This window comes from Oncorhynchus masou, chromosome 33, assembly GCF_036934945.1.
Source record: "Oncorhynchus masou masou isolate Uvic2021 chromosome 33, UVic_Omas_1.1, whole genome shotgun sequence".
NCBI lineage: Eukaryota > Metazoa > Chordata > Actinopteri > Salmoniformes > Salmonidae > Oncorhynchus > Oncorhynchus masou.
The window spans coordinates 15,562,412-15,578,140 of NC_088244.1; the positions used below are offsets into that span (position 1 = coordinate 15,562,412).

General features: G+C 43.8%; 1 protein-coding gene across 1 annotated transcript in view; it reads left to right on the forward strand.

Annotated features, from left to right (window-relative positions):
- The window catches only part of LOC135527885 (sterile alpha motif domain-containing protein 10-like), a 159,265-nt gene that overhangs the window by 136,037 nt on the left and 7,499 nt on the right, over positions 1–15,729 (forward strand). The window lies entirely within an intron of this gene.

The following is a 15,729-nucleotide window of genomic DNA, read 5'->3' on the forward strand; positions in this document are numbered from 1 at the left end:
ATCCTATTTATAGGGCTAATGGTTACTACTTCTAAACTTCCAAAGAGCCAATCAACCATGGATGAATGATAGGAAACCTAGCTTCTCGTTGAAATGAGGGTGTCCTTTGTTTGGCAATTCATATGTCAATGTAGCCTACTTAAACCCAACCCCAGTCTGAATCTACTTTCACATACAATTAGAGGGGTTACTTTGTCAGGGTGGAATTTTCCATTATTATGAACCAGTAGGTGGGTGATTAATGTCACTTAATCACACTTAATAACACTTTCTACTATTATGAGAAAAACTTGGATTATATTAATATTGATATGAAATATACAGTATGTATATGTATAGAAATAAATGATTGATCTGTTATGAATTATTATTCACCAGTAAGGATTTGTAAACTTTTTTTGCGGCCTTCCCTTCTTCGTCAAAATTGTGGCCTCATAAACCTGGGCACAGTGGTCTCGAGTGGAGAAATATAATTAGAACAATTATATATACACCACTGTTCAAAAGTTTGGGATCACTTAGAAATGTCCTTGTTTTTTAAAGAAAAACACAAACATTTAAATTAAATAACATAAAATCAGAAATACATTGTTGAAAATGACTATTGTAGCTGGAAACATCTGATTTTAATGGAATATCTACATAGGCGTACAGAGGCCCATTATCAGCAACCATCAAGCCTGTATTCCAATGACACGTTGTGTTAGCTAATCCAAGTTTAGCATTTTAAAAGGCTAATTGATCATTAGAAGACCCTTAAAACACCAGTCTCAACGTCAACAGTGAAGAGGCGACTCCGGTATGCTGGCCTTCTAAACAGAGTTCCTCTGTCCAGTGTCTTTGTTCTTTTTCCCAACTTAATATTTTCTTTTTATTGGCCAGTCTGAGATATGGCTTTTTCTTTGCAACTCTGCCTAGAAGGCCAGCATCCCGGAGTCGTCTCTTCACTGTTGATGTTGAAACTAGTGTTTTGTGGGTAATTTTTTGTGGGAACGGAGGCTCCATGGATTGATGAGGAATTGAAAAACTGTATGGTTGAAAGAGATGGGGAAAGGGGAGTGGCTAATAAGTCTGTCTTGCGAAATTATGTGATTAACCGGAACAAAAATAAACTGTATTATGAAGCCAAGATCAATTATATAAAGAATTATGGAAAAAAATGGAATACTTTAAATTAAATTATGGGCAGAAAGACAAATTGAACTCCATCTTTCATTGAATCAGATGGCTTATTCATCACAAAACCATTTAATTTAATGCTAATTATTTGAATGATTATTTCATTGGCAAAGTGGGCAAACGTAGCCAGGAAATGTCAACAATGAACATTGAGCCATTGTATTCATGCATTAAAAAAACTAATAATGAAAGAAAAGCATTGCAAGTTTGAAGTTGGTAAAGTTTGTGTGGGAGAGGTGGAAAAATTATTGTTATCAATCAATAATGACAAACCTCCTGGCATTGATAACTGAGATGGAAAGCTACTGAGAATGGTAGCTGACTCTATAGCCACTCCTATCTATCATATTTTTAGTCTGAGCCGCGAGCAAAGTCTTTGTCCTCAGGCGGGAAGCCAAAGTAATTCCGCTAACTAAAGAGTGGTTCTAACAGCAGCCCTATAAGCTTGCTGCCAGCTCTCAGCAAACTGTTGGAAAAAATTGTGTTTGACCAAATACAATGCTATTTACCTGAAAAACAAATCAACAACAGACTTTCAGCATGCTTATAGAGAAGGGCACTCAACATGTACTGCACTGACACAAATGACTGATGATTGGTTGAAAGATTTTGATAATAAGAAGATTGTGGGAGCTATACTGTTAGATTTTAGTGCAGCCTTTGATATTATTGACCATAACCTGTTGTTGAAAAAACTTTTGTGTTATGGCTTTTCAACCGTTGCCATATCGTGGATTCAGAGCTATCTATCTAATAGAACTCAAAGAGTTTTCTTTAATGGAAACTTCTCTAATGTCAAACATGTCAAGAGTGGTGTACCGCAGGGCAGCTCTCTAGGCCCTCTACTATTTTCTAGTTTTACCAATGACCTGCCATTGGCATTAAACAAAGCATGTGTGTCCATGTATGCTGATGATTCAACCATATATGCATCAGCAACCACAGCTAATGAAGTCACTGAAACCCTTAACAAAGAGTTGCAATCTGTTTTGGAATGGGTGGCCAGTAATAAACTGGTCCTGAACATCTCTAAAACTAAGAGCATTGTATTTGGTACAATTCTTTCCTTAACCTGTTATGGCTGCAATCCCGATATCTGCATCGATATAACAACTACCTGTGAAAATAGAGGCCGCCAAATTCAAACCACAGAAATCTCATAATTACAATTCCTAAAACATACATGTGTCTTATATCATTTTAAAGCTATTCTCGTTGTTAATCCCACCAAAGTGTCCAATTTCAAATAGCCTTTTCAGCGAAAACACTATAAACGATTATGTTAGGTCTCCACCAAACCACAATAAGCACAGCCATTTTCCAGCAAAATATAGCATTCACAAAAAGCATAAATAAAGATAAAATTAATCACTAACCTTGAATTATCTTCATCAGATGACACTCATAGGACTTCATGTTACACAATACATGCATATTTTGTTTGATAAAGTTCATATTTATATAAAAAAATCTGAGTTTACATTGGGCTAATTAGATTCACTAGTTACAAAAACATCAAGTGATTTTGCATAGCCACATCGTTTCAACAGAAATACTCATCGTAAATGTAGATGATAATACAAGTTATATACATGGAATTATAGATATTCCTCTCCTTAGTGCAACTGCTGTGTCAGATTTTTTTTTAAGTTCAGGGAAAAAGCAACCCATGCAATAATCTGAGATGGCACTCAGAACAGTAGCCAAATTAGCCTCCATGTTGGAGTCAACAGAAACCAGAAAATACATGATACATGTTTCCTTACCTTTGATGAACTTCAGCAGAATGCAGTCCTAGAAATCCCAGGTCCACAATAAATGCTTGATTTGTTCGAAAATGTCCATTATTTATGTCCAATTAGCTACTTTGGTTAGCGCGTTTGGTAAACAATTCCAAAGTCACAAAGCGTGACGAAATGTCCAAAAGTTCCGTAACAGTCAGTAGAAACATGTCAAACGATGTACTGAATCAATCTTTAGAATGTTGTTTTCATATATCTTGAATGACGTTCCAACTGGAGAATTAGAATGATTTCAGATGACCGGTGGAATGCAGGTCCTTCCCCTGTGAAAGCGCCTGGTGAAGCATGGTCAACTAGTGGCAGTGGTGACTATTTCCTGTCTCATTCGACCCCCCTTCACATTAGAGTCATCAGACAAAGTTCTATTGGCTGCTGACATCTAGTGGAAGGCGTAGGAAGGAAAACTCATCCATATCTCGCTGTAATTTCAATGAGACCTTGGTTGAAAATCTGCCACCTCCAGAATGAAAAAAAATGGAATTTCTCAGGTTTTTGCCTGCTATATGAGTTCTGTTATACTCACAGACATAATTCAAACAGTTTTAGAAACTTCAGTGTGTTTTCTATCCAATACTAATAATAATATGCAAATATTAGCAACTATGACTGAGGAGCAGGCCATTTGATATGGGCACCTTTCATCCAGGCTACTCAATACTGAACCTGCAGCCATAAAAAGTTAAGTTCTAGACCTCAGCTGAAGTTGGTAACGAATTGTGTTGCTGTTGAACAAGTTGAGGAGACTAAATTACTTGGTGTAAACTGTCATGGTCAAAATATATAGATTCAATGGTTGTAAAGATTGGGAGAGGTCTGGCCGCAATAATGAGATGCTCTGCTTTTTTGACACAACACACGGTTCTGCTGGCTCTAGTTTTGTCTAATGTTGATTATTGTCCAGGCGTGTGGTCCAATGCTGCAAGGAAAGACCTAGTTAAGCTGCAGCTGGCCCAGAACAGAGTGGCACGTTTTGCTCTTAATTGTAATCAGAGGGCTGATATAAATACTATGCATGCCAGTCTCTCTTGCCTAATATTTGAGTAGAGACTGACTGCGTCACTTCTTCTTTTTATAAGAAACATTATTTGTTAAAAATCCCAAATTGTTTGCATAGTCAACTTACACACAGCTCTGACACACACACTTACCCCAACAGACATGCCACCAGTGGTCTTTTCACAGTCCCCAAATCCTCGCAGCACAACGCCTCTCCCCTATTTGACCTAGATAGTTTGTGTGTATGCATCGATATGTAGGCCACGTGTGCCTTTTTTAGGTAGATCTGTCTTTGTGCTGATTGGTGTTCTGTATTATGTCATTCTGTATTATGTTTTATGTTTTTTTGAGGACCCCAGAGAGAGAGAGAGAGAGAGAGAGGCAGATAAAATAAAAACCCTCCAAACCAAAAAGGCCTGTGGTGTTGATGGTATCCTCAATGAAATGATCAAATATACAGACAACAAATTCCAATTGGCTATACTAAAACTCTTTAACATCATTTAGCTCTGGCATCTTCCCCAATATTTGGAACCAAGGACTGATCACACCAATCCACAAAAGTGGAGACAAATTTGACCCCAATAACTACCGTGGAATATGTGTCAACAGTAACCTTGGGAAAATCCTCTGCATTATCATTAACAGCAGACTCGTACATTTCCTCAACGAAAAACAATGTACTGAGCAAATGTCAAATTGGCTTTTTACCAAATTACCGTACAACAGACCATGTATTCACCCTGCACACCCTAATTGACAACCAAACAAACCAAAACAAAGGCAAAGTCTTCTCATGCTTTGTTGATTTAAAAAAAACCTTTGACTCAATTTGGCATGAGGGTCTGCTATACAAACTTATGGAAAGTGGTGTTGGGGTGTAAAACATATGACATTATAAAATCCATGTACACAAACAACAAGTGTGCGGTTAAAATTGGCAAAAAACACACACATTTCTTCACACAGGGTCGTGAGGTTAGACAGGGATGCTGCTTAAGCCCCACCCTCTTCAACATATATATCAACGAATTGGTGTGGGCACTAGAAAAGTCTGCAGCACCCTGCCTCCCCCTGCTAGAATCCGAAGTCAAATGTCTGCTGTTTACTGATGATCTGGTGCTTCTGTCACCAACCAAGGAGGGCCTACAGCAGCACCTAGATCTTATGCACAGATTCTGTCAGACCTGGGCCCTGACAGTAAATCTCAGTAAGACCAAAATAATGGTGTTCCAAAAAAGGTCCAGTCACCAGGACCACAAATACAAATTCCATCTAGACACTGCTGCCCTAGAGCACACAAAAAACTATACATACCTTGGCCTAAACATCAGCGCCACAGGTAACTTCCACAAAGCTGTGAACGATCTGAGAGACAAGGCAAGAAGGGCATTCTATGCCATCAAAAGGAACATAAATTTCAACATACCAATTAGGATTTAGCTAAAAAATACTTGAATCAGCCATAGAGCCCATTGCCCTTTATGGTTGTGAGGTCTGGGGTCCGCTCACCAACCAAGACTTCACAAAATGGGACAAACACCAAATTGAGACTCTGCACGCAGAATTCTGCAAAAAATATCCCCCGTGTACAACGTAGAACACCAAATAATGCATGCAGAGCAGAATTAGGCCGATACCCACTAATTATCAAAATCCAGAAAAGTGCCGTTAAATTCTATAACCACCTAAAAGGAAGCGATTCCCAAACCTTCCATAACAAAGCCATCACCTACAGAGAGATGAACCTAGAGAAGAGTCCCTAAGCAAGCTGGTCCTGGGGCTCTGTTCACAAACACAAACACACCCTACAGAGCCCCAGGACAACAGCACAATTAGACCCAACCAAATCATGAGAAAACAAAAAGATAATTACTTGACACTTTGGAAAGAATTAACAAAAAAACAGAGCAAACTAGAATGCTATTTGGCCCTACACAGAGAGTACACAGCGGCGGAATACCTGACCACTGTGACTGACCCAAAATTAAGGAAAGCTTTGACTATGTACAGACTCAGTGAGCATAGCCTTGCTATTGAGAAAGGCCGCCGTAGGCAGACATGGCTCTCAAGAGAAGACAGGCTATGTGCTCACTGCCCACAAAATGAGGGGGAAACTGAGCTGCACTTCCTAACCTCCTGCCCAATGTATGACCATATTAGAGAGACATATTTCCCTCAGATTACACAGATCCACAAAGAATTCGAAAACAAATCCAATTTTGAAAAACTCCCATATCTACTGGGTGAAATTCCACAGTGTGCCATCACAGCAGCAAGATTTGTGACCTGTTGCCATGAGAAAAGGGCAACCAGTGAAGAACAAACACCATTGTAAATACAACCCATATTTATGCTTATTTATTTTATCTTGTGTCCTTTAACCATTTGTACATTGTAAAAACACTGTATATATATAATATGACATTTGTAATGTCTTTATTGTTTTGAAACCTCTGTATGTTTAATGTTTACTGTTAATTGTTTTTCACTTTATATATTCACTTTATATATTATCTACCTCACTTGCTTTGGCAATGTTAACACATGTTTCCCATGCCATTAAAGCCCTTGAATTGAATTGAAGAGAGGGACAGAGAGAGGGAAAGAGAGAGAGAGAGAGAGGGACAGGTAGAGAGAGAGGGACAGATTGAGAGAGAGAGGGACAGAGAGAGAGAGAGGGGGAGATAATTAAAATGCTGTGTCAGGCATTTCTGTTAATAGAGTACCAAATTTAATTTCCCAGTTCAACAAGCCTTGACTGTGTCCTATCAGAGACAGCTAATTGAGTGTCCCTATAAAACACCTGAGAACCAGCATCCTGTTGTTGGGGGGGGGGGGTGTAGAGAGGAGAGGAAGTGAGGTGAAGACTGGGTTGAGGTGAGGGAGGTGAGAGAGTGGTGGGGATAGTGAGTGTTGGGAGTGGAGGTAGTGAGTGCTGGGATGAGGAAAGGAGGAAGTGAAAAGAGGGGGGCTGTTAAGACTACCACTACTCTCACTGATGGAGAGTCATAGAGAATGCATTTGGCATCATGGCTGCAAGGATGACTGTTCTTGGTCGTCCCATTTACATTTACATGTGAGTCATTTAGCAGATGTTTTTATACTATGTTAGACTTACAGTACAGTATCTTTCATTTGAATATAGCTAGGTGGGATAACCACATATCACAATCATAGTTGTGGCAGAGTACAAGAAACACAGCGCCAATTTAAATGGCAGCCGTGCTTCAATCCCCTAGGCATTAACCTCTCGCTCAACGTCAACAAAACAAAGGAGCGGATTGTGGACTTCAGAAAACAGCAGAGGGAGCACCCCTTACCCCCTATCCACCTTGTCCGCTTCCGTGACCTCCTAGCCACGGCAACCCTACTAAATAACACGGGACAGAGGGGCAGCTCGGGACAGAGGGGCAGCTCGGGACAGAGGGGCAGCTCGGGACAGAGGGGCAGCTCGGCACTGAGAGGCAGCTCAGCACTGAGGGGCAGCTCAGCACTGAGGGGAAGCTCGGGGCTGAGAGGAAGCCCAGCACTGAGAGGAAGCCCAGTACCGAGAGGAAGCTCAGCACTGAGAGGAAGCCCAGCCAGGTAGTTGAATCCGGCAGATCCTGGTTGACTGGCAGATCTGGAAGAGTCTGGTTGACTAGCAGATCTGGAAGAGTCTGGTTGACTGGCAGATCTGGAAGAGTCTGGCTGACTGGCAGATCTGGAAGAGTCTGGCTGACTGGCAGATCTGGAAGAGTCTGGCTGACTGGTGGATCCTGGCAGACTGGCGGCTCTGGCTGCTTCATGCTGACTGGCGGCTCTGGCTGCCCCATGCTGACTGGCGGCTCTGGCTGCTCCATGCAGATTGGCAGCTCTGGCGGCTTCTTGCAGACTGGCAGCTCTGGCTGCTCCATGCAGACTAGCAGCTCTGGCAGCTCCCTGGAGACTGGCAGCTCCTTGCAGACTGACAGCTCCTTGCAGACTGGCAGCTCCTTGCAGGCTGGCAGCTCCTTGCAGGCTGGCAGCTCCTTGCAGACTGGCAGCTCCATGCAGACTGGCGGCTCCGGCTGCTCCATGCATACTGACAGCTCTGGCTGCTCCATGCAGACTGACAGCTCTGGCTGCTCTATGCAGACTGACAGCTCTGGCTGCTCCATGCAGACTGGCAGCTCTGGCTGCTCCAAATGGGCAGGAGACTCCGGCAACGCTGTAGAGGCGGAAGGCTCTGGCAGCGCTAAACAGGCAGGAGACTCCAGCAGCGCAGGAGAGGAGGAAGGCTCTGGCTGCGCTGAACAGGTGGGAGACTCCGGCAGCGCAGGAGAGGAGGAAGGCTCCGGCAGCGCTGGAGAGGCGAGGCGCACAGTAGGTCTGATGCGTGGTGCTGGCACTGGTGGTACTGGGCTGAGGACACGCACAGGAAGCCTGGTGCGGGGAGCTGCCACCGGAGGGCTGGGGTGTGGAGGTGGTACTGGGTAGACCGGACCGTGCAGGCGCACTGGAGCTCTTGAGCACCGAGCCTGCCCAACCTTACCTGGTTGAAAATCTCCTGGTCGCTCTGCCAGTGCGGCAAGGTGGAATAGCCCGCACTGTGCTATGCAGGCAAACCGGGGACACCAAGCGTAAGGCTGGTGCCATGTAAGCCGGCCCAAGGAGACGCACTGGTGACCAGATGCGTAGAGCCGGCTTCATGGCATTTGGCTCGACGCTCAATCTAGCCCGGCCGATACGCGGAGCTGGAATAGAACGCACCGGGCTATGCACCCGCACTGGAGACACCGTGCGCACCACAGCATAACACGGTGCCTGCCCGGTCTCTCTAGCCCCCCGGTAAGCACAAGAAGTTTGCGTAGGTCTCCTACCTGGCGTAGCCATACTCCCTGTGAGCCACCCCCCAATACATTTTTGGGGCTGACTCTCGGGCCTCCAACCGCGTCGCCGTGCTGCCTCTTCAAACCAGCGCCTCTCCGCTTTTTCCACCTCCAGTTCTTCCTTGGGATGGCGATATTCTCAAGGCTGTGCCCAGGGTCCTTTTCCGTCCAATATCTCCTCCCAAGTCCAGAAGTCCTGTGATCGCTGCTCCTGCTGCCACTGCTTGTCACCACGCCGTTTGGTCCTGTTGAGTTGGGTGATTCTGTAATGCGTTTCTTCTAACTCCTCCTCTGACGAAGAGGTGGAACAAGGATCGGACCAAAATGCAGCGTGTTTAGTTAGATACATCTTTAATGAAGATGAAAACACGAACAGTACAAAACAACAAACGTGGAAAACCGAAACAGCCCTATCTGATGCAACAAACACAGAGACAGGAACAATCACCCACAAACACACAGTGAAACCCAGGCTACCTAAATATGGTTCCCAATCAGAGACAATGACTAACACCTGCCTCTGATTGAGAACCATATCAGGCCAGACATAGAAATAGACAAGCAAGACATCCAACATAGAATGCCCACTCAGATCACACCCTGACCAACCAAAACATAGAAACATACAAATAAACTATGGTCAGGGTGTGACACATGTATATCTTCCATTTCCTAATAATTGCTCCCACAGTTGATTTCTTCAAACCAAGCTGCTTACCTATTGCAGATTCGGTCTTCCCAGCCTGGTGCAGGTCTACAATTTTGTTTCTGGTGTCCTTTGACAGCTTTTTGGTCTTGGCCATAGTGGAGTTTGGAGTGTGACTGTTTGAGGTTGTGGACAGGTGTCTTTTATACTGATAACAAGTTCAAACAGGTGCTATTAATACAGGTAACGAGTGGAGGACAGAGGAGCCTCTTAAAGAAGAAGTTACAGGTCTGTGAGAGCCAGAAATCTTGCTTGTTTGTAGGTGACCAAATACTTATTTTCCACCATAATTTGCAAATAAATTCATTAAAAATCCTACAATGTGATTTTCTGGATATTTCTTTTTTGAAGTTCAGGGACTTCGTTCAAGAACACAAGGTTGACTAAGAAAAGAAAAGCAGAACCTTACAATATGTAAACAATACGTGTCAATGAAATATAATTAGTGTCAGACAATAAATGCAATTATTTGCACAATAGTACAAATGTGTCTGCGAAAAACAGACATGTAAACAACAAACTTGTCTATGGAATAAAATGAAAGTGTCTAGTGTCTGACTCCTGAGATGTCTGTGGTCCCAGTCGTTCGGTCCCTATCCTCTTCTTGAAGTCATGCAGCTGGTGATCAAATTCCCCCCAAAGTTTTGCCGATAGTTCATCCATGAAATCTGCTACAGGTGCCAGGGCCCTGTAGAGGATGAAAAGAGGGGTGGAAATTAGAGGAGTGTCTGTGGAGAGCAGTGTGCATGGTGAGGAGAGGAGGAAAAAGGACAACAGAATATGGGAGAGGGTATCAGAGTACAGGAGGAGAGTCTGAAATGATTTGCCTCTGGGACAAGCTGGTGGCTCGGTACATGACGTTCTCCAGATTTTGATTTGGAATGCCTTTGCAAGTGATGTGTCAAGGACTGAGTCTTTAACGCTTTTCTCCCTTCTTCTCACAGCCCTGCTACTACTTGTGGCATTGGTGAGGAGCAGGCCAGTGGAGTAGGTCTTGGAGGTGGGCCCAGGATAGAACTACCAAGGTCAGGCATGGAGATTGTTTCCCAAACTGCACTGCAGCTCAGTGCGGCAGATGGGCTGGGGGCTGACGACCAGTCAGTACTGGGGACTGAGGTAGTGCTGGGGGCCGGTGAACAGGCAGTGCTGGGCAAAACCTGGTGCTGTCCCCATTCACTGGTGTTTGTACCTTGAACAAAAAGTAGAGGGCAAACAACACCGCTCAAACATTTGCAACATTTTAACTAGCTGGACCTTTGACTTCGGTGTTACCAATGTGGGAAGCTTATGATTTACTATCTCTGACAAAATTATGTTTGATCAAAAAGATCTAAAGATCTTTAGCTTAGTTGATTTAGCTTGCTTCCTCTGCACAAGTATGCTGCTAGGCTAGCTAGCCAGCCAAGTATCTAGTGCTAGCTGACTAGCTATTGTTAGCAAACATGGCTACTGTTTTCGTTGACTACAGTAAAACATACTCTGGCGCAGACAGCATGTTGCTTTCCATCTTCCTGTGCTTCAGGTGCAGAACAAGCCAGGGACATTTTTGGAGTAACCAGCATCTCCACTGCCGCCCTTGGTTCTTTTCTTTACCCCACTTTTTCTAACAAGTGATTGGGTGAGACCCCACAATCTCCCTCCATGAATTGGCCTTTAAATGCTAGTCTTTATATAATAGATAGCTAGAATAGTAGAGGTGCAGGTACTTCCACATTGAGTGTCAGGCTGAATCGAGTAGAAGAAGAAGAAGAAACCTGCGTCACCCCAACAGTTGAACAATCACAGACAAAGGGGCGTAGACTTTGGTTACCGAACTTCAGCTTGCCTCAAGACATTTATCGGGTGCACGAAAAGCCGAAAAGAAACATGCCAAAAACGAACAACAACATCAGGAAATGTAGTAATATATGTATTAACTGTTCTGTACTGTTTCGGATGGGTAGCATGCGGACGCCTTTACAGTGGAAGGTTTAACAAAGGAGTTCAGATTCACAGTCCTGTCACCTATCTCAGCCTGTGTTTTTTCAAGGTTGGTGATCCCCAGACAGGCAGACACACATGCATGTACATGCACACACATACACACACGTTTGTTTTATTCTCCTTGTGGGGACCAAACAATTTTCCTACTTTTACTATCCTTGTGAGGACGTCTGGTTAGAAAAACCAAAAGAACACACACACACACATCCTCAAGCTCACTCAATCCTGAGTGATTCTCTCTACAGATGTAAGATCTTAATTTGAGTCAGTTTGCTACACCAGGAAAATAACCCTGCAGCAACAGGAAATGTGAATTATTGTGGATTATAATGAATTATTGTGTACAATAATTAATGGACAATTTTGTAGGTATTGATACAATTTCCGTAAGGGGAAATCAAGTCGGAAATTTCAAAGTGGAAATGACAAACTTCAGAAGCCTTTTTAAACCTCAAATACACTAAATGTTTTAAATGTCTTCCATTGCGGGAAAGCTGTCTTGCAACAGGAAGATCAAATTAAGATCCTACTTCTGTAAATGCTGTCCTATAATAATTTTAAATGTAGGATAGCAGCCTGAAACTTAAAGTGGTGACTTGTATCATACACCATCATTTCAGATTCATCTGACAGAAATGAACATGATATTAAGTATTGATTGCTCTGTAACCCAGAAGTTTTTTTTAAAGTGCAACGATTTGACTGAAAGGAATGCATCTAGCTTGAGGGTTCGGGGCTGAACTTTTTTTTAGACTACTGAGACATGGCTCTGCTGTGCATCTACAGTGCTTTCTTCTTTTTACATTTTGCCCTCCAGTGTTTCTTAACCATATGCCACACTTCTGCTTCTCTATCTCTTTGACTTTTCTTTTTTTCTCTCCCTCTTTCAACGTCTTCCCTCCAGCATGGGCAGTAGTTAGTAAACAAAACAACATTGCGGGTTTGATTGAATCTCCCTCCCTGCTCCCTACTCCAGCGTCCTACGGCATCAGCATGACCACGACAACACTACCCTGAGCACAGAACCCTATTACTTCTGTTGCGAATCATTAGAGAAAAAATGCTCCTTGCACAATTACAGAGCAAGATCATGACAAAACTGCTGGTCAAGAATATTGTGTGTGAGCGTGTGCGTGAGGGAGTGCTGTTTGTGTGTACGTGTTGCGTGTGCTCGTGCGTGGGTGTTTGCGCTTGTGTCGGTGTCTGTGTGTTCATGTGTGTGTACGTGCTCCTTCACTTTCTCTCTGTCGACTGACTTAATCGCCAGGCGTTTGTTGCGGTCCACACCTCTATTGTCAGGCATCAGAGCAGCCTGTTCTTTGTTGCCTTCACGCTGCCACGGCCTGAATATTATTCTCTGGATGCATGTATAACCCATTCCTCTCCTAAAAGAAGAATACAACTAAAATATGCATGAACAGCCAGGAGTTTTTAGGAATTTATACATTTTTTGCACATCTTTTAGCTCCCACTGTCTGTGTGTGCGCTTGTCTGCGTGACTGGAAACTGGAGATGGATTAGGCTGTCTGATCAAAAACGCTTATTTGATGAATGGGTTAAATAATAGGCTATTTGTGTAGATAATCCTCTAAGAAAACAAATGGTCGAAACCTCATGTCGCTATCATCAGTTCTTACCCTTGTAGGATGGTCAAAATTAGGCCGAGAAAAAAATCTGGAAATTAGCATCACGTCAGCTAGGCTGGATGCTGTGCGAGAATTAAGGCTACCTGGCAGGTTTACCATTGAACTCGACATCTTTCTAATCAAATCCAGAGGACACAAAACAATGTAGAAGTACATAGAGGTAAAATAGATATCGATTTTGAGACATGACATGTAGTATTTTCATATTTGAGTATGCACAATTCATATTAAAGGTGCTACACATAGGATTTTGGGGAATTATTGCATTGTAATTTCAGAATATTTCCATAATATGTCTACCACTAATAGTGGACTGATGGTGTTTCACAGTATTACTTACGCACCAGTGTTGTGATTGGCTGTGATTTTCGCCTATTGATTTCTTCCACTGGAGGGGCATCTGTTTTCAACCTGGGAAAGCTGTTCTGACTGTGGCTGTGTTATCTAGTGGAAATCGCTAATTTTCTGGTTGCTAAAGTTCCACATTGTTCACTCAGTTTCAGTTTATGTGAGAAAACAAGCACTGAATAGTGTAGGAAATCACTGTACCATCTAAATCGCCGTGAAATATATTTTCAATCACAAAACAAAAAATATAGTTTTTACAGCTGTTTGAAGCTGGTGGACCAAAACCAAAAATAACTTTCATTTTGGTCCACGAGCATCAAAAAGCTGAAAAAACAATATTTTTTATTATATTTTTTGCTATCACAGCGATTTAGATGGTACAATCATGTGTGCCTGCCACCCCCTATAAATACCTGGGCCATAGCATCATTTCCTCAAGACTCTTCCCGAAGCTACAAGGCAACTGACAGCTGGACTAGCATAGTCCCTAGCTCAGAGAACTGTGGTAACTTGAGTAACCTTCATTCTATTTTTCTTGAGGGACTATGCTAGTCATTCAATGGGATGACAATAACAGAGTAAGTCGGTTCTCGTAAGATACAGCCTAGAGCAACACATCACTATAGGTGCTCAGCCCAACCACAGGTTACTTTGTTAGCACGGAAGGGTTCATGCGACCAAGGGGCAGGACCTTTGGTAAGAAGGCAATATTAGTCCTAGACGATAACACTGATCACTAACAGACAAACCATGGAGCTCACCAACTCTCTTGGTAGAGGCGATGGCCACCAGAAATGCTCTTAAGACAGAGATGTTTAAAGTCTATAGCATTGAAGGGCGGTCTGGATAGTACTCCAAGAACCAGATCCAAAACCCATTTGGGAACTGAGGAGGCTCCTGAGGGGCGTAATTGACGGACTCCCTTAAGAAATCTGGCCATAAGTGGGTGGCTTCCAAGCGGCCCATCCTGCTCTTTATCATGACATGATGAACTTGCTGCTGCATACACATTAAGTGTGGATGCAGCCCTGTCAGCATCAAACAAAGACCTTGAGAACTGGATCAAGTTTCTGGAACAACCCCCTGCTCCCCACACCACTGGCAGAACACACGCCACCTTGTGTCATAGGTTGACATGGTGGAGGGGGCCCTGGCACTCTGTAAGATGTTAACAGAGGGCTCAAGATCTAAACCAGACAATTTTTGCTGTTCAGTGAACATGCCCACAGCGGCAGGCAGGAGGGAATCACCTCTGCCTGTGACAATAGGTCCGGCCTCCGAGGTAGTTCCCATGCTGTCCCCGCTAGGAGTGCTCAACCAGTGGTGTCTCGGGCGATCAGAAAGATTTGGTGGCCCGCTTCTCTGATTCTGTCCAGAGTCGTTGGAATCACTCAAGGGCCAGGGCCTCTAGGCTGAGTGTTCGGGGGGGTTGGATATCGAGAACCAGATCCACCTCTGCTTCCCCAAAGATTCCCCACATGCAACTCACTATTCAGGGATGTAGTAGCCAATTCCCTTCTGGAAGGCCTTCCCTGGTCAGCATGTCTGCAGCATTGTTCAGAATCCCGGGGAGGTGCACAGCTCTTAGTGAGGCCAGATTCTGCTGTGACCGCAGCAGAAGGGTATGTGCCATCTGGTGGAGGCGTATGGAACCCAGACCCCCTTGGTGGTTTATGTATGCTCCCAACGTGGTGTTGTCTGTCTGTACCAGCACATGTTTATCCTGCAGTTGTGGGAAAAAGTTGAGCATAGCTAATTGGACTGCTTTCAACTCCAGCATATTGATGTGGAGTTTGGACCAGCTGGGGTTCCATGTCCCGCTGACGGCCCTCCCCCTCAATAGTTCTCCCCAGCCTGTCAAGGAGATGTCTGTTTGAGCCACTTCCCCACGATGGACTCTGCCCAGGCGTATCCCACCTGAAAGGAAATCCAGGGATCACCATCTTGCCAGTGATCACTTGCATTCCTTGGACACAGTCAGATGAATATACCGGTGTTCCTTGGGATGGAAACCTTGAGCATTGAACTACATCTGCAGGGGTCTCAAGTGTAGGAGGCCCTGTGGGGTCAGAAGAGAGGCTGCAGAGAGGAGACCCATCAGTCTCTGACACTGAAGTACAGTCACCTTCTGGTCTTGGACAAAAGGATTGAGATCTACAATTTTCTGGGCTCGGTCTTGGGTGAGGTGAGCCCTCATTGCAGACGAGTGGCTCCGC